Consider the following 17,262-nt stretch of genomic DNA (forward strand, 5'->3'; position numbering starts at 1 on the left):
CCCAGATAGTGTAGTTTGTATTATACATTAGTTTTATTTATGAGCAACTGTACAGGAAAATATCACTGGCTTACAGAACAACTCTATTCCCAATTGTGCTAACTCACTAACTCATCCCCCCTCTGTCAAGTAGGCAACTAGGTTGCTTACCAATTTTGCTGTAGTGGTTTAATACAGAACAATGCATACTCTGTGCACTGCTGTGGTCATCCAGCCTCTGTGGCCACTTGGGGGGAGGTTTATTAAAGCTTGGAGAGAGATAAAATGCAGAGTGATAAAGTACCAACCAAACACTCCTGTCATTTTTCAAACTAAAGGTGCCCATGCACCTAAATATTTATCTTCCAATCTGGCTGGTTGGAATGAAAATCTGGTAATGGATGGGAGCAAATGACAGTTGACCATTTCAAATTTCACCCATTACCAGATTTTCGTTCCAACCAGCCAGATTGGAAGATAAATCTTTAGGTGTATGGGCACCTTAAGGGGGAGATGTACTAAATTTGAAAAATGGTAGTTGGGAGCTGATTGGTTGGTGGATTATATCTCTTCAGTTTAGTCCATCTGCCCCACATTCTGTAACATGGCAGTTAGGGGCTGATACTTTCCCCATTTTACCTCTCTCCAAGGCTTAGTTCACAGGTTCTCAAACTTGGTCCCCAGGACCCCACATGGTTCATGTTTTGCAGATCACCTGTAGATTTTTAAAATGTGACAGTTGGTGATACACAGTGCAGCTGCTGGGTGACATGGAAAACGTGAACCGTGTGGTGTCCTGAGGACCGAGTTTAAGAAGCACTGGCTTAGTTTATAGACCCATATCTCCCTCCTCTTTATTTCTCTCCAAGCTTTGATAAAGCTCCCCCTTAGGGGAAATCCAGTTATGTACAGTACGAGCAGCTCGCACTGCACTTATGTTACCGCCAGACTAATGATTTGGGCTTGCAGCCTCACCGGGCTGTGGGCAAAAATTTGTGTGTCCAGCACTAGATGCATAGGCACACGCAGGGGGGGGGGGGGGGGGGGGGGAGTTCTGTTTGCCCAGAAACCCCCCTCCACCTGGCCAGAAGCTTAAATTGTGACCACTATAGCAATAGTATATAATACAATAGCTAGAGCTGCCACCACAACATGCAGTGTAAGGGACAGTTCTCTCTTCTACTGGTTCTATTATGTTTGTGTAGTTATTTATTATGGGATGTTTAACCTTTTGCTGACCACTTATGTTATTTATATTAGTTTAATACGTTTGATACAGCGTATAACATGCACTATAAATATTGTAATTATTAAAACAGTACTCCATACACTATCCAGTGTATAAAAAGACCAAGAGGTACATATGTATGTCCAGGGTCGGTACTAGGGTGGTCATTCCGAGTTGTTCGCTCGCTAGCTGCTTTTAGCAGCATTGCAAACGCTAGACCGCCGCCCTCTGGGAGTGTATGTTAGTTTAGCAGAATAGCAAACGAAAGATTAGCAGAACTGCTACTAAATAATTCCTTGCAGTTTCTGAGTAGCACCAGACCTACTGCTAGATTGCGATCAGCTCGGTCCGTTTAGTTCCTGGTTTGACGTCACACACACGCCCTGCGTTTGGCCAGCCCCCGTTTCTCCAGACACTCCCGCATTTTGACCTGGCACACCTGCGTTTTTTAGCACACTCCCTGAAAACGTTGAGTTTCCGACCAGAAACACCCACTTCCTGTCAATCACACTACGATCACTGGAGCGATGAAAAAACGTCGCTCGAGCTTGTGTAAATCTACAAAGTTTTGTGTTAAATTACTGAACGCATGCGCGCTGCGTACCATGCGCATGCGCATTTTCCACCTAATCACTCCGTTGCGAAAAACGGCAACGAGCGAACAACTCGGAATGACCACCTAGGTTCTTCTATCGCTCCCCTAGTCTCCTGCAGTCGTTCCAATGTTCAACAGGGTGGGAGATTGTGGATTGCATTTGGAAACCCTCCTCTAGAATTCCTGCGTTTGCCCCTGAGATGTGGCCACAAGAAGCGCAAGTATGTAATTCAGACCTGATCGCTGGGCAGCGATTTTTGCTGTCCTGCGATCAGATAGTCACCGCCCACTGGGGGGAGTGTATTTTAGCTGTGCAAGTGTGTGAATGTATATGTGTAGCAGAGCTGCACAAACTGATTTTGTGCAGTCTCTGCGCAGCCCAGGACTTAATCAGCCGCTGCGATCACATCAGCCTGTCCAGGACCAGAATAGACGTCAGGCACCCTCCATGCAAACACTTGGACACGCCTGTGTTTTTCCAGACACTCCCTGAAAACGGTCAGTTGCCACCCACAAATGCCCTCTTCTTGTTAATCTCTTTGCGATTGCCCATGCGATCGCTTTTTTTGCACCGCCCGTCGCTATGCGCCTGAGCATTGCGGGGCATACGCATGCGCAGTTCGGACCTGATTGCCGGCTGTGAGAAAACGCAGCCTAGCGAACAGGTCTGAATTACCCCCATAATTGGGAATACCTCTGGCATTAGGCCCAAAATCCGTAGGTTAGGATTATTTCTGGCACTAGATCCACAGGCCTCACCAAGAGTTCCTATTAAGCACTAGGCCCATTCTGAATATTGGGCCCTAGGCTCTGTCTTCCCTGGCATTAGGGTCCCTATGATACCAAAGGTTTGTGAAAACCTGTGCCCAGTATCCCACCAGTACAACATCTCAGTGTAGAATGCATTAGACCAGGGGTGGCCAAACAGTCGATCGCAATCGTCTGGTCGATCGCGGACATGCAACCAGTCGATCGCGATCCGCCGCCCAGCCACCCGAAGCCGCGCCTCTCCTGCCTGCCGCTCTGCCTCCTCAGTCTGGTCTGCGGCAGTGACGGCAGCGTGTATAGCTCAAATCAGGTGCCGATTCGTTAGCCAATGAGAGCTTGCGGACCGGCACCTGATTTGAGCCATACACGCTGCCGTCACCGCCGGAGATCAGACTGAGGAGGCAGAGCGGCAGACAGGAGAAGCGCGCGCTGCGCTCTCCACACACAGCACGGTGAGCTCTTCTATGGGGGCATATCTGGCACTGTGGGGGCACATAGCTCAGTGGGGGCATATCTGGCACTGTGGGGTCATATGTGGCACTGGGGGCATATCTGGCTCTTCGGGCACATGGCACTGTGGGGGCATATCTGGCACTGTGGGGGCATATCTGGCACTGTGGGCACATGGCACTGTGAGGGCATATCTGGCACTGGGCACATGGCACTGTGGGGGCATATCTTGCACTGTGGGGTCATATGTGGCACTGGGGGAATATCTGGCTCTGCGGGCACATGGCACTGTGGGGGCATATCTGGCACTGTGGGGGCATATGTGGCACTGGGGGCATATCTGGCTCTGCGGGCACATGGCACTGTGGGGGCATATCTGGCACTGTGGGGGCATATCTGTAATCTGGCACTGTGGGGGCATATCTGGCACTGTGGGCACATGGCACTGTGGGGGCATATCTGTATCTGGCACTGTGGGGGCATATCTGGCACTGTGGGCACATGGCACTGTGGGGGCATGTGTATCTGGCACTGTGGGGGCATATCTGGCACTGTGGGCACATGGCACTGTGGGGGCATATCTGTATCTGGCACTGTGGGGGCATATCTGGCACTGTGGGCACATGGCACTGTGGGGGCATGTGTATATGGCACTGTGGGGGCATGTGTTTGAGGTTTTTACCTGTGGGGGGCAATGTGTTATTTCGTGTGAGGCAGTCATTACACTCTGCGCAGCAAGGCTACGTCCCTTTTTTTTTGTTATACCACGCCCACTTTTTGTTACGCCACGCCCACTTTTGTTATGCCACGTCCCTTTTTTGCGCGCGCCTACGCCGCGCGCTATTATTCCTCCTAGGTAGATCACAAAAGCTTTTTAGCTTTCACAGTAGATCACCGACTCCAAAAGTCTGGCCGCCCCTGCATTAGACCTATTACACTTTAGCACCACATCATGCTCCATAGCATCCATCCGACAGTTCCAGCAGATAGTTTCTTCTGCCTCCAATTCCCTAATCACAGGCCTCCTTAGGCATTTGTCCCTTTCCTGAGGGAGTTTGCAGTCATCCTGGCATGGGTGACCTTAAGGCTACACATCCGGCCCTTCTTCCCTCATCCCTACCAGTTACTTTATACGGAAAAAACATTTTGCTATCCCTAATGCACACTGAGTGAGAAATAACTCTACATAATAATCAGAGATCTTGGTTGCATACTGTATATCTGCAGATATAGGGTTAAGCCCCCAGGTCGAATGGCAAGGCGTCTCTGTCCCTGGGGGTCCCTAACACTAGGTATGGGTCTGGGGTGCGGGACCCCATCATGTCGCCACAGGCTGGCCACCCCAGGGCAGCACACAGGTGAAAATTAGTAGGGGTTAATAAGAAGCACATACGTGCTATGTAAGTGAGAAGTGTGATTAAAATAATACAAAATATATACAATGTGATAGGGAAAACACAAGTGTTAATAAAGTGTTAGGGTGTACCAACCTGAAGCAGCCCAGCCACACCAGCACAGGGGGTACCGCACCCCAAACCCACCTTATAAATAATTACAAATATATCTGGCCACATGATAATGGCTCCTACAGCATCTGAGAGCCAGCTTACCTGGAGACACCTTTAGCTTCTCCAATGGAACTATTGAGTCAGCAATCCCTCCTAATGCTGACCCATCCATGCCTAACTACAATGCACATTTATTGGCAAGCTGCTACATCAGATTGTGATGTCACTCAGGTGCTAAAAGGGAGGGGTAATTCAGAGTAAAAAAACATTTTGCTATCCCTAATGCACACTGAGTGAAAAATAACACTACATAATATCAGATCTGATTTCACTTGTGTGCTGCCCTGGGGTGACCAACCTGTGCCGACATGATGGGGTCCCGTGCCCCAGACCCATACCCAGTATTAGGGACCCTTAGTGACAGAGACACCTTGCCGTTCGGCCTGGGGGCTTAACCCTATATCTGCAGATATACGCAACTAAGATCTCTGTATTATCTGACTATTATGTAGTAATATTTTTCACTCAGTGTGCATTAGGGATAGCAAAATGTTTTTTTCTTACTCAGAATTACCCCTCCCTTTTAGCACCTGAGTGACATCACAATCTGATTGAGCAGCTTGCCAATAAATGTGCATTGCAGTTACTTTATACCAAATCCCCTGCAGCATAAATACTCCTCCCAACTGCATAGTACAATGTAAAGAAATTAGGCATGTGGCAGCGATGTGAATATGACACTACATTCAGGAAAACATACACAAGTCTGGATATCGCTACTTGTGGCAGTGATTAAAAGTTGTGCCACATGTTTTGTAGCATATGGCTGAAAAAGGAGAGGTGTATAAGGATTCTGTACATCTGTAGGATATGTACATAGAGTAGCTGAGTGGGTGGACAGTGCCAGGGCCTGATTAACCAATAGGCTGATCGGGGGAAGGGGGCGTGCATCGCCTGCACAATAGATTAATGACCTTTTCTCCCCCCCCCCCCTTTCCCCCACTGATTGAGTCATCATCGCTGCTGAGCACTGCCTGAACTGCAGCGTCTTCCACGTCTGGCCCCTCCTCACTCCGTCCTGCTTGTGCTGCTGCGCCATGACAGAGAATCTGACATGCGCAGTAGGCATTCCAGAACACTGAGAGGGTCATCAGGGTGCCATTCTTAGCAGCAGAGCACGGCGCCTCACAGGGCCTGATCAACCAATAGGCTGACTGCCTGTCGGACCTGGTGTGTGTGTCCAGTCCTTTAGGTAGCAGGTTATTATTATGGGGACCCAGGGTGTACTGGGGGCTGTCTGGTTTGAAAAGTTTGCAGCTTCTAAAGCAAGAAAAATGAGCTTGATGTAAACGGTGAGTTTGACGACTATATTTAATGTATCATTTCATATTATTGTCATTAGTCTATGTTTCTATAGAATAAAAAATACAATTTGTATCAGCAAACGATAATTGAATCTGTGGTAAATTTTGACACATAATTGCAGATTTTTAGCTGAATATGAACGAAAAAATTGGTGGGGTGGGGGGCACTTCTGTATTAGCCTAGGGCGGCTGGATCCCTTAATCAGGCCTTGGGCATTGCTGTGCTTCTGCGCTGGTTGCCTGTTGTGATTCTGCGCTGGTGAGCAGGTAGTAAGGTAACCAGAAACAGATTGGTGAGCGCCGTGCTGCCATTCCCCCTCCTCTATTTCAACCAAGTCATAGGCAGTGCTCTGTGAGCAGGTGCAAAGATAAATACCCCTGAGCGTGTGAGCACTGCACAGGCAAACAAAAGGTTGCTGAGGTGCCCGTAGCGGTGATGGTCATTTACCCATTTCGGTAAAGGGCCACGTCATTCCCTAGAGTACCCCATCTTAATAAAGAAAATGCAGCTGCTCATCGTCTTTCCCTAGTGACACTGTACCTGCGCAGCAGTGTTTCCCGCCATGGTACTGAGAGTAGGCGTCTCGAAGGTAAGTACTCCCATACCACTCTTTTATATTGATACAAATGCCACAACAAGTAAACAAATTAAATTGTTTTAAATGACTGCACATATACATGTTATATTGTACCTGTTATGTAGGCCTTTTTCTTTTTTTTAAGTGCTGCTTCTTGAGTAATCGTGCATCAATTACACTGGCAATCCAGGCCTTCTATATCCTCAGTGCTTAATCGATAATCACTGAAAACAGTCTTATATTCCTACTTAATGGTAAAACCTCATACGCTGAAACCAGACAAAAAATATAACTTAATAATAAAACACACATACTGTACACTGACTGTATTTGCTCAAAAGTGAATTGATGTTTTTAATTTAAATAAATGCGTCACAACCAGGCTCCTCAAGGGGCTTACAGATCGTTATCAATATCCCACAATACAGGCTTTTTCCCCTTTTCTATTGCTATATACTGTAATAGCGTGCTTCTGTCCACCATCAACCTGACTCATCCCATGCACCCACACAGACCCTCAGAAGCACTGTCTGCTTATTCACCACTTTTATTGGAAAACCATTTTCATGTGTTTGATTGGATTCTTTGTATACGCCAGTACACTGTTTATTGTATTTATACCATGGCTTGTAAATAAAAAATGAATTTCTAAATAAAATAAAAAAAATCCTTAAGGAACTTGAAAAAAGAGAATCCATTTGCACTGAAGCATGGTGACTGTACTGTACTGTACATTATACAGAAACATAGAAACATAGAATTTGACGGCAGATAAGAACCACTTGGCCCATCTAGTCTGCCCATTTTTTTTATCCTTTAGGTAATCGCAACCCTTTTTGAACCTTAATTCTTTGTAAGGATATTCATATGCCTATCCCAAGCATGGGGTTTATTTACTAAGATTCGTAATTTCCGAAAAAAGGTCAAAGTTCAATCACGAATGACATCGACAGTGTAAAACTGCAACTTTTTGAATGGATTACGACTAATTTACTAAGCTGTCGTATTCGTGTTTTTCTTTGCTTCCGATGTCGATGTCATTCGTGTTTTTTTACCTAATTTAACGGCAGTGATTAGCAAAACACTGCCGTTTTTTTTTACAATCAATCTCGGCCGGATTTGTGTGATCCGTGCTGGGTTTTTTTTTTTTTTTTTTTTTTTAAAGTAAACAATGTAATTTTTTTTAAAAAAATGCGTGGGGTCCCCCCTCCTAAGCATAACCAGCCTCGGGCTCTTTGAGCCGATCCTGGTTGCAGAAATATGTGGAAAAAAATGACAGGGGTTCCCCCATATTTAAGCAACCAGCATCGGGCTCTGCGCCTGGTCCTGGTCCCAAAAATACGGGGGACAAAAAGAGTAGGGGTCCCCCGTATTTTTAAAACCAGCACCGGGCTCCACTAGCTGGACAGATAATGCCACAGCCGGGGGTCACTTTTATATAGTGCCCTGCGGCCGTGGCATCAAAAATCCAACTAGTCACCCCTGGCCGGGGTACCCTGGGGGAGTGGGGACCCCCTCAATCAAGGGGTCCCCCCCCAGCCACCCAAGGGCCAGGGGTGAAGCCCGAGGCTGTCCCCCCCCATCCAATGGGCTGCGGATGGGAGGGCTGATAGCCTTTGTTGTAAAATAAAAGATATTGTTTTTAGTAGCAGTACTACAAGTCCCAGCAAGCCTCCCCCGCATGCTGGTACTTGGAGAACCACAAGTACCAGCATGCGGCGGAAAAACTGTCCCGCTGGTACCTGTAGTACTATTACTAAAAAAATACCCAAAAAAACACAAGACACACACACCGTGAAAGTATAATTTTATTACATACACACATACATACATACTTACCTTAAGTTCCCACGCAGGTCGGTCCTCTTCTCCAGTAGAATCCAAGGGGTACCTGTTGAAAAAATTATACTCACGAGATCCAGTGGTCCAGGCTCCTCGGCAAATCCAGGGGTAATCCACGTACTTGAATAAAATAAAAAAAACGCTGTCACGACCACGAACTGAAAGGTGACCCATGTTTGCACATGGGTCACCTTGCCCCGAATGCCAGAAACCCACTTTGCCTTCTGGCTAAGTGGGTTTCTTCAGCCAATCAGGGAGCGCCACGTTGTAGCACTCTCCTGATCAGCTGTGTGCTCCTGTCTTCACTGACAGGCAGCACGCGGCAGTGTTACAATGTAGCGCCTATGCGCTACATTGTAACCAATGATGGGAACTTTCTGCCCTGCGGTTGACCTAAAGTGACGTCACCGCTGAGCAGAAAGTTCCCATCATTGGTTACAATGTAGCGCATAGGCGCTACATTGTAACACTGCCGCGTGCTGCCTGTCAGTGAGGACAGCAGCACACAGCTGATCAGGAGAGTGCTACAACGTGGCACTCCCTGATTGGCTGAAGAAACCCACTTAGCCAGAAGGCAAAGTGGGTTTCTGGCATTCGTGGGAAGGTGACCCATGTGCAAACATGGGTCACCTTTCAGTTCGTGGTCGTGACAGCGTTTTTTTATTTTATTCAAGTACGTGGATTAACCCTGGATTTGCCGAGGAGCCTGGACCACTGGATCTCGTGAGTATAATTTTTTCAACAGGTACCCCTTGGATTCTACTGGACAAGAGGACCGACCTGCGTGGGAACTTAAGGTAAGTATGTATGTATGTGTGTATGTAATAAAATTATACTTTCACGGTGTGTGTGTCTTGTGTTTTTTTGGGTATTTTTTTAGTAATAGTACTACAGGTACCAGCGGGCCAGTTTTTCCGCCGCATGCTGGTACTTGTGGTTCTCCAAGTACCAGCATGCGGGGGAGGCTTGCTGGGACTTGTAGTACTGCTACTAAAAACAATATCTTTTATTTTACAACAAAGGCTATCAGCCCTCCCATCCGCAGCCCATTGGATGGGGGGGGACAGCCTCGGGCTTCACCCCTGGCCCTTGGGTGGCTGGGGGGGGGGGACCCCTTGATTGAGGGGGTCCCCACTCCCCCAGGGTACCCCGGCCAGGGGTGACTAGTTGGATTTTTGATGCCACGGCCGCAGGGCACTATATAAAAGTGACCCCCGGCTGTGGCATTATCTGTCCAGCTAGTGGAGCCCGGTGCTGGTTTTAAAAATACGGGGGACCCCTACTCTTTTTGTCCCCCGTATTTTTGGGACCAGGACCAGGCGCAGAGCCCGATGCTGGTTGCTTAAATATGGGGGAACCCCTGTCATTTTTTTCCCCATATTTCTGCAACCAGGATCGGCTCAAAGAGCCCGAGGCTGGTTATGCTTAGGAGGGGGGACCCCACGCAATTTTTTTTAACAACAAAAAACACTTTCCCACCCCTTCCCATTGATATACATGCACGGATCTCATGGATCCCTGCATGCATCTCAAATCACGAATAAAAAAAGCAGGTCTGTTTTTTTTTAGGACTTTTTTGCGAATTGTAATTTTTCACGGCAGTGTTTTGTGTTTTTTTGCTTAGTAAATGACCGAGATTCGTATCTAAACAGGCGTAATTTGACCGATGGTGTATTCATTCGTAATTTTTTACCTGAACTAGCAAAAAATTACGAATGCCCTCATCACTGCCGTGATTAGTGTTTAGTAAATGACCGAGATTGACCGAGATGACACTTTGATGAAAAAACGGCATCTCGGTCAAAATCGGGAGCTTAGTAAATATACCCCCATGTTTAAATTGCTCTACAGTCTTAGCCTCTACCACCTCTGATGGGAGGCTATTCCACTTATCTACTACCCTTTCTGTGAAATAATTTTTCCTTAAATTTCCCCTGAACCTGCCTTCCTCCAGTTTCAGTGTATGTCCTCGAGTTCTAATACTTCTCTTCCTTTGAAAAATGTTTCCCTCCTGAACTTTGTTAAAACCTTTGGTATATTTGAAAGTTTCTATCATGTCTCCCCTTTCCCTTCTCTCCTCCATACTATACATGTTAAGATCTTTTAGCCTTTCCGGGTAAGTTTTGTGATGTAGGCCATGCACCATTTTAGTTGGCCGTCTTTGTACACTCTCTAATGTATTTATATCCTTCTGGAGATATGGTCTCCAGAAATGGACACAGTATTCACGAGGAGGCCGCACCAATGACCTATACAGTAGCATTAATACTTCTCTTTTCCTGCTACTGATTCCTCTCCCTATGCAACCAAGCATCTGACTTGCCTTTCTCATTGCTTTGTTGCATTGCTTTCCTGCCTTTAAGTCACTTGAAATAGTGACTCCTAAATCCCTTTCCTCATCAGTAGTTTCCATTATAGTACCCTTGATACTATATTTAGCCTTTGGGTTTTTGAGACCCAAGTGCATGATTTTGCATTTTTTAGCATTAAACTGTAGTTGCCACGTTCTTGACCATTTCTCAAGCCTAGCTAGGTCATCAATCATTTGTTTTACCCCTCCTGGTGTGTCTACCCTGTTGCATATCTTTGTATCATCTGCAAAAAGGCATACTTTCCCTTCAATACCAATGCAGTAGAGCATATTTGAAAAGATTTTATACTTTTGCTACAGTATAACCTCTAAATTCATTTAAAAGTGATTACAAAAATAATAATCATAACCACCAATGTGGTTTTTTTTTTTTTTGGGGGGGGGTATACGGGGGTGTCTAGATACAGCCTTAGGGGCTGACGTAGAGGTAGATTTTAAGTCAAACCCATAAGCACAAAATAAGATTTTCAGAACTGCGCCCTGGCAGTGAAAATGATTAAACATGTCTCCGTTTAGAGTGGCAGAATATTGAATGTAACACGTGGGCTGGTATAGTCTGTGTTGAGTACAGTATCTGTGAGACAATGCATGTTGCATATTAAGCCGAGGGAAATAAGCTGTATATACAATTCTTAAGAGGTGCATCTATTGTTTTTGCAGAACAGTACAGGTAAATCTAATGCTTATACTGTAGATAACCAGGTCTATTAACACTATGTCGATAAACACAGATATGCATGATACCAATAGCCAAAGACATAGTTGACGACTTTCTGGCAGCCCCCTCCAGGTTGGCACAGTGGGGGGCATTGCAGGCGTGATGTGAGATTACAGGCATTGTATAGATGGGGGCGGGACTAAGATATAATGATTCGGTGCAAATCGCATTATCAGCCACATTGACTGCCCACGGACTACTCAACCAGTAGCATCAAGAGCACAAACAGGTGTCTCCCTGCCACCCCAGAAATATCAGTTTAATATTTCTTCTCTAGGGCTGTAATCTCTAGGGTAGTGGGGGCCCACCCAAAAAATGGGATTCTCCCTCCCCAAGGACAACCAGCACTACGCCGATAGTCCCTTGGGCTTTGGATGTGCAGGTAATATCACTAAATAGTTAAATAATATTGTTTATTTACAGGTGGCCTATAAGTCCCAGCTAGCCTGCTATGGCATGATGGCACTTGTAGAAACACAAGTGCCAGCATGCCTGGACATTAAGGAGCCACTGGCACTTGAAGTCCACGTGTACAAAAAAATTTGAAACAAAAAATATGATACACAGCGTATGCTTAAGTCTTTTAATACATAAACACCCCTCCCCCTGTAATTGTATGGAAAAAGGTGTGTTTTGTTGTACCTGCGATATATTGCATGCAATTTATCGTAGGAAGTTTGACTGGCATTCTCAGGACACTCCCATCAGCGATGCAGCATGAGGAGAGCTCTACAGATATATCCGATTTGATTGGATTTCCATTGACCCAAGCATGGGGTATATTTACTAATATTCGTGTTTGAGGGAGTTTGATCTCAAATTTTATCGGATGTATTTTCCTGCAACTTTTTGAATCCATCTACGGTAATTTACTAAGCTGCCAAGTTTTTCTCACCGATGTCAATGTCCTTCGTATTGCCGGGCAGTGTCTTTACAGAAGTGATTAGTAAAACACTGCCGGACATAACACAATGAAGCCTGGCCGGATCAGTGAGATCCGTGCAGGGCTTCATTGTGATCAGTATTTAAAGTGTTAAATGTTGAAAAAAAAATTGCGTGGGGTCCCCCCTCCTATGTATAACCAGCCTCTGGCTCTTTGAGACGGTCCTGGTTGTAAAAATACAAGGATAAAAAGGTGTAGGGTCCCCCCATATTTATACAACCAGCACCAGGCTCTGCGTCCGCTCCTGGTTCAAAAAATATGAGGGACAAAAGATGTAGGGGTCCCCCGTATTTTTTTAAACCAGCATCGGGCTCCACTAGCCAGAGAGATAATGCCACAGCCGGGGGACACTTTCATATAGGTCCCTGCGGCCGTGGCATTACCCCCCCCCCCCCCAACTAGTCACCCCTGGCCTGTGTTTCATGGAGGAGTGGGGACCCCTTAAATCAAGGGTTTCACCCCCCCCCTCTAGGCACCCAAGGGCCAGGGGTGAAGACCAAGACTCCCCCCCCCCCCCCCCCCCATTCCTGGGCGGTGGATGGAGGGCTGAAAGCCTTTGTGTAAAAAAAAAAAAGAATATTGCTTTTTTGTGGTAGAACTACAAGTCCAAGCAAGCCTCCCCGCAAGCTGGTACTTGTAGAACCACAAGTACCAGCATGCAGGGAAATAACGGGCCCGCTGATACCTGTAGTTCTACAAAAACAAAAATACCCAAATAAAAACAAAACACACACACCGCTCCTCCATTCTACCCAATGACGGAGGGGGGGCTTGCTGGGGCTTGTAGTTCTACCACAAAAAAACAATATTCTTTTTTTATACACAAAGGCTATCAGCCCCTCATCCACAGCCCAGGGATGGGGGGAGGGGGGACAGCCTCAGGCTTCACCCCTAGCCTTTGGGTGCCTGGAGGGGGGGAACCCTTGATTTAAGGGGTCCCCACTCCTCCAGGGTACCCCGGCCAGGGGTGACTAGTTGGGGGGTAATGCCACGGCCGCAGGGACCTATATAAAAGTGTCCCCCGGCTGTGGCATTATCTCTTTAGCTAGTGGAGCCCGATGCATGTTTAAAAAATACGGGGGACCCCTACATCTTTTGTCCCCCATATTTTTTGAACCAGCACCAGACGCAGAGCCCGGTGCTGGTTGTATAAATATGGGGGGACCCTACGCATTTTTACCCCTGTATTTTTACAACCAGGACCGGCTCAAAGAGCCTGTGGCTGGTTATACATAGGAGGGGGGACCCCACGCAATTGTTTATTAACATTTTTCAGCTAAACAGACCCTTTCCCACAGATAAGCATGCACGGATCTCACTGATCCGTGAATGACTATCCAAACATGCCAGGAAAAAGCAGGTCTATTTTTAAGCTGTTTTTTTTTTTAAACGAATTCTATGCTCTCCCGGCAGTGTTTGGCTATTGTCGGCAGTGATTGAGAATACAAATTCTTAGTAAATTACCATGTTGTATCAAATAACAGCCGTGTTTGACCGATGGTCTATTGATTCGTATTTGTGTGTTCAGCAGTGTATCTCAATACGAATAGCCCCAACACTGCCGAGATTTGTGTTTAGTAAATTCCCGTGTCAACACTTAGAAAAAAAAAAAAACTCGGACAAAATCGTGACTTTAGTAAATATACCCTCATGTATTTAATCCCCGCTGAGCACCAGTATCGCTGTCCACCTAGCACACTGTCCACCAATGTAATCACACTGTCCACCAATGTATTCTAAATTATTGTTCAAATTTTATTCATTTCTGTGACCCCAAACTAATTTTAACCCCCAAATTGCGATGTGTTTTCCCCGCCACTGTACCCCAATGCTGCACCTTGGGTACCCCTGGCCTCAAAGTCTTTATAGCCCCTAAATGGCCATGTGTTTTCACCGCCACTGTACCCCAATGCTGCACCACTGATGTTTGGGTAATGAGGAAAATATTTTCAAAAATCAACTTTATTTTAAAACCATATATTATCCAAATTAAACCATATATCAAAACATTTTGAAAATATCATTTTAAACTTAAGTAAAACCATTTTGAAAAAGAAAAAAAAAACAACGTTATTTTAAAACCATATATTAACCAAATGTAACCATTTAACCATTTAATCATACACCTTAAGTAAAACCATTTTTAAACACAAATATATAACCGTTTGTTCACCACTTTTTTTTATTATAGAAAACGTCTGAACAATGTCTCTGGATCAAGATCTAGACTTCATCAACGGCCTACTAGAAATGTACCGTGTGCATGAATGTTTTTGGAAAATCAAAGCCAAGGGCTATTCTGATAAAGTGCGACGGAATGCGGCCTTGGAGGAGCTAGTGGAGTACAGCAAGCCCTTTGTGTCCAGTGCTGCATTGGACTGGGTAAAGAAAAAGATACAGAACCTGCGTACTGTGTTCCTCAAAGAACACATAAAAATGGAACAGTCCAAAAGATCTGGAGCAGGTTCCTCCCAGGTTTACAAGACCTCGCTCTGGTACTACCTCATGCTGGAGTTTGTCTTGGATCAGGAGGCTACTTGGACAGGTTTCACCTCCCTCCCTCGGACTGCCACACCAGAGCCTGAAGAGGGTGAACAGTCTTTGTCTGTATCTGCAAGTATATTTTTTGGAATACGTTTTTAAGTTTTTGCAAGTTCCATCATCAGTCCAACACAGTACACATAAATGTGGTCCTTCTGCCAATCGACTGCACCCACCCCGTTAAAATAGGCCAGGTACTCGTCCCTGACCTGTTTTGCCCGTAGACTCGCCCTGGAATGGAGTGGAGGTGATTCCACAGAGGGAAATGGTGAAGTCTCCTCTGGGTGTTCTGGGTCTGGGTCTCCTGGCGCTGCTTTGGGCAGTGTCCTATGCTGGGTGGTTTTGCTGCACAAATAGTTATGCAGGACACAGCACACAGTCACCACCCAATCCATCTTCTCCACCTGCATATTGATAGCCGTATTAATATGCGGAAGCGGCTAGACAGGTTGCCAAAAGTGTTCTCTACAATTCAGCATGCCCGGGATAGCCTATCATTGTAGATGCACTTCTCCCTTGTCAGGTGCCTTTGGGGGTACGGCTTCATAATGTTCTCATGGAATGCGAATGCCTCATCAGCCATGAAAACAAAATTGAGGCCGTGCGATAATCTTCAGGGTTATTATCCCTAATCTCGGTCAGGAGTGACATGTGAGAGAGAGTCCCCCTCTTCATCAGCCACTCCTTGCTCCAAACAGACCCCACCCTCTTCCGTTTCAGATCCCTGTCGCGTTTCAGCTACATATAGCCATAGGCTAACAGAAGTTGATACTTGTAGGAATCCATCACAGAACAGGATAAAGAGCACTTTGTTCAGAAAAATCAAACAAACCAAAGCACAGTAGCAATGTGGAACGCTCAGAAGGTATAAACCAGCCTCACTATTCACAGAGCAGCAGTGTGCACAAGGCTAAAATGACTGCTGCTATTTATATGCCTATTTGGCCCAGTCCCCCTAGCACCCTAATCCAGCCTATCAGATATATATTATGGTACATGTGAATGCATTGCGATAAATCGCATGCGTTATGTCGCCACGTGATATATCGCATGCAAAAAAGTCACACATCTACCAAATCGTATGGTATCGTCTGGAACCACTCCCGGGAAGCTCCCGGGATAGTTCAAGGGAAATCGCCTCCGATTTCAGCCATCAGACACATCGCTGTAGTGTATGGGGCTCTTTACTTTCTGTCAGAGATGTACAGATGGCTTATCCTTGTTAAACTCCTTATTTTATCCACTTGACTGTGGAGTCAAACATCACAAAGACTAGAGTTAAGTCCACTTCAGGCATGGGCCCTCATTCTGTGTTGATCGCTCGCTAGCTACTTTTAGCAGCCGTGCAAAGGCATTGTCGCCACCCACGGGGAATTGTGTATTTTCACTTTGCAAGTGTGCGAACGTCTTTGCAGCCGGGCGGTACAAAAACATTTTGTGCAAAACAAGACTAGCCCTGTAGATACTTATCCTGTGTGATGAATCTAGCGACGGAGGTCCCGGAATTGACGTCAGGCACCCGCCCTGCAAACGCCTGGACATGCCTGCGTTTTCCCAAACACTCCCAGAAAACGGTCAGTTGACACCCATAAACGCCTTCTTCCTGTCAATCTCCTTGTAGTCACCTGGGCAAATGGATTCTTCGGTAGAACAATTGCACAGCAACAACGATGCTCTTTGTGCACGTACGACGTGCATGTGCATTGCAGCACATACGCAGGCGCAGTTTTGCCATTTTTTTACCTGATCGCTGCGCTGCGAAAATCGGCAGCGAGCGATCAACTCAGAATGACCCCCTAGTCTCCAACGTGTTAATCATTGAGCTATATTGTTGGAAAAACTGTACCAAATAACTTACTGTTTAAATGGGATCTCTCCTTTAGCTTCTGTAATGTATCCTACATGGCTTTGCAGTAGTCGTGTGTGTGTTTTGTTTTTGTTTTTTTTCATTTTATCCATTGATCCCTTTGAGATGCAGTGTTGGTTTGCTCACATAAATTCTGCAGATTTCCCTATGAGTTTGTATTGTTTTGTTTGTCTGGGCTTATGAACTGTTACACAATATGATACTTTGATCAGTCATCAACACACAGAGAAGAATTAGCTATAAAACTATACTATGGTTAGAGATGAGCGGGTTCGGTTCCTCGGAATCCGAACCCCCCCGAACTTCACCCATTTTACACGGTTCCGAGGCGGACTCGAATCTTCCCGCCTTGCTCGGTTAACCCGAGCGCACCCGAACGTCATCATCCCGCTGTCGTATTCTCGCGAGATTCGTATTCTATATAAGGAGCCGCGCGTCGCCGCCATTTTCACTCGTGCATTGGAGATGATAGGGAGAGGACGTGTGCAGCGTTCTCTCAGTTGTGCTCAG

At 46.0% G+C, this 17,262-nt stretch overlaps 1 long non-coding RNA gene across 1 annotated transcript; it reads left to right on the forward strand.

The window, feature by feature from the left end:
- The first annotated feature begins 5,638 nt into the window (after positions 1 to 5,638).
- On the forward strand, positions 5,639 to 16,900 carry LOC134935677 (uncharacterized). Its single transcript, XR_010180336.1, has 2 exons — positions 5,639 to 5,880; positions 14,536 to 16,900. It is a non-coding gene; the product is annotated as an uncharacterized LOC134935677 (long non-coding RNA).
- The last annotated feature ends 362 nt before the right edge of the window (positions 16,901 to 17,262 follow it).

This window comes from Pseudophryne corroboree, chromosome 6, assembly GCF_028390025.1.
Source record: "Pseudophryne corroboree isolate aPseCor3 chromosome 6, aPseCor3.hap2, whole genome shotgun sequence".
NCBI lineage: Eukaryota > Metazoa > Chordata > Amphibia > Anura > Myobatrachidae > Pseudophryne > Pseudophryne corroboree.